The following is a 3,177-nucleotide window of genomic DNA, read 5'->3' as shown; positions in this document are numbered from 1 at the left end:
TAAAGAATAAATGTGTGCTAAACTACGTGGTACTGAAGGAAATTCATATGGGGGTAGAGGAGGCAACAAACTTAGTGTCTACCCAGGATTGTAGCTCCCCAACGCCAGCAAACTTTTCTATTCTGTGCCTCATAAACTCTAGACCAGCGGTTCTCAACCTGTGGGTCGCAATCCCTTTGGGGGTTGAACAACCCTTTCACAGGGGTTGCCTAAGACCATCGGAAAACACATATATAATTACATATTGTTTTTGTGATTAATCACTATGCTTTAATTATGTTCAGTTTGTAACAATGAAAATACATCCTGCATATCAGATATTTACAATTCGATTCATAACAGTAGCAAAATCACAGTTGTGAAGCAGCAACGAAAATAATTTTATGGTTGGAGGTCACCACAACATGAGGAACTGTATTAAAGGGTCGCGGCATTAGGAAGGTTAAGAACCACTGCCCTAGACGGTCAGGTGGAGTGTCTACCAGGTTATCTGGGCTCGGTAAGACTTCATTTACCAGCCAACATTTATAGTGTTGACCAGGGGCTAGGTGCCAGGCAGCAGACTGGGGACTAAGGTAACAGGAATTCTCCCCAACCTCCAGGTGCTTAAGGCTCATGGAAGAGACAAGGAAGAGACAGCAGGTACCAGCAAGACACATTGGGCCAGCAGACAGTAATTTAAAACTAAGCCAGACAATATACAAGGCTAGCATCCAACAAGAAGGAACTGTTTGAATAAAAATCACCCATTAAAAGAAATCCCATGCAAACATGTGTAGAATGGTACGTTTCTGAGAGGTGGGACTATGCATGGTTTTTGTGGATTTCTTATTTGAGCTTATTTAATTTTAACGAATAATGTGCTTTACTCTTATACTAAGTATAAACTCATTTTGGTTAGATCTATATATAATTTCACAAATCATGGAGGAATGCTTATTATAATGTCCAGCAAAAAGAATCAGTAAGGAAATTGTTTTCCATGCATACTCTCTACTTCGTATTTTAAAAATAATAATAATAAATGGGGGAAAAACTGTGAAGGACTGGAAAGTAATTCACTGAAATGTGACGGGTATTTTCTGTGGGTGTGATTTTTTTTTTTTATCTCTATCTTTCCTGAATTTTTTTCAACTTTTCTACAATAAACATGAATAGCTTACATGGCATTGGATAGTAAACAGTAAGTGATTAAGCAGAAACCATCTGAACTAAGAGGAGAGAGAAAAAGGTTAAGGCGGATGTTTATTTGTGTTTCCGGGAAGTGTAATGGGCCACCCAAGGTGGGGAGGGATATTTTGGCCTCTGACTCCCACAAAAAGTGAGTTTTTCCACCCAAAGGGGATTTAAATGCCCTCCGCATGACCAGGGCATACTAAAAATGCTCTTTTAAAATTATCTTGGCAGAGGTGAGTGGCCTAAGAATGCAAAGATACAGAAGGAGTCAGCAGGGCAGAGGGACAGCTGTAGCAACACAGCCATTTCCACCCCACGGCTCAGGCGAGGAGACAGTGTGCAGCCAGTGCAGCGAGGGAAACCACGGCTTCCAAATAAAACACTGATTAAACGTATTTCTTGAAGACTGTGCTCTCCACAAATGTAAAATTAAAGTCTAAGAACTTTCTACAGTGAGTATTTGAAACCCTAACATTAGATGAAAACATTCTAATGCTACTATATAGTCCCAGACAAATGGGATCTGCTAGCATGTCCCCAAAACTGACAATGAGATTAATCCAGATGGGCCTAGAACGAGTTTTTGGGGGGAGGTAATTTTTTTCCCCAATGAAGGGCAAGTGAAGATAGTGCATCCTTCAAATTTCAATGATTTTCAACAAAGCTTTTTGTCAGCTTCATGAAGTGCTTGAATTTTAAAAAGCTTCATAAAATTATTGAATTTTTAAAAATCCCTTCAGTGGTCAGTGTCACTAATCATCAGAGAGATGCAAATTAAAACCACAGTGAGATATCACCTCACACCTGTCAGAATGACTACCATCAATTGTAGAGAGCGTCCCAGCCACCCCTACACAGGATTTGTGGTCCACTCTCTAGCCATGCTGGACACGGTAAAAGAGAGAATACTTATAATTAATAAATCAGCAAATGACAAGTATTGGCAAGGATGTGGAGAAAAGGGTACCTGGTGCACTGTTGGTGGGAATGCAGACTGGTGCAGCTACTGTGGAAAGCAGTATGGAATTTCCTCAAAAAATTAAAAATGGAACTGCCCTATGGCCCAGCAATTCCACTTTGGGATTTTATCCGAAGAAACTGAAACACTGACTCAAAAGAATATATGCACTTTTATGTTGATTGTGGCTTTATTTACAATATTTAAGAGACGGAAGCAAACAAGTGCCCATTAATAGATTAGTGGATTAAAAAAAAGTGGTGGTACATATATACAATAAAATATAATTTGGCCATAAAAAAAGGATGAAATCTTACCATTTGTGATAGCATGGATGAAACTATAGGGTATTATGCTCAGAATGACTACCATCAGAACAAAACCAAATAATAGTAAGTGCTACCATCTGTTAAGATTGTACTTTGTGCCAAGGCCTAAACATAAGTGAAATAAGTCAGTCAGAGAAAGACAAATACCATGTAATTTCACTTGTATGTGGACTCTAAATAACAATATAAATGAACAAACAAAACAGAAACAGACTCATATATACAGAGACTTATGGTTGCCAGAGGGGAGGGGTGCTGGGGGACTGGGCAAAAAAAAAGAGAAGGGATTGAGAAGAACAGATTGGTCGTTACAGAACAGTCACAGGGATGTAAAGTACAGCATAGAAAAAAATATATATAAAAAGAAGCGATATGCAAATGAGGTTGGGACTCCTTAACCGTCACAACCAGCTCAGGAGGAGGGGCCAGGCATGGTCCTGAGCCTGAGAGAACAACACGCAGGCACAGCCCGGAGCCTGAGATCAACACAGAGAGGGGCGCCTGCTCCAAGCCTCCTCGGCGCGGCTGGGGGCGGGCAGCCAGCAGACACACACATACACAGCGCCTACTCTGAGCCTCCAATGTGGCTGGGGGAAGACCCCCAGCAGACACATACACACACACACACACACACACACACACACACACACACACAGACGGGACGCCTGCTCCGAGCCTCTGCTGCCAGACTGTGGCCATCAGTAGCACATCCAC

The sequence above is a fragment of the Myotis davidii genome, unplaced genomic scaffold, assembly GCF_000327345.1.
Source record: "Myotis davidii unplaced genomic scaffold, ASM32734v1 scaffold173, whole genome shotgun sequence".
Classification (NCBI taxonomy): domain Eukaryota; kingdom Metazoa; phylum Chordata; class Mammalia; order Chiroptera; family Vespertilionidae; genus Myotis; species Myotis davidii.
Note: the sequence above shows the minus strand (reverse complement) of the source record.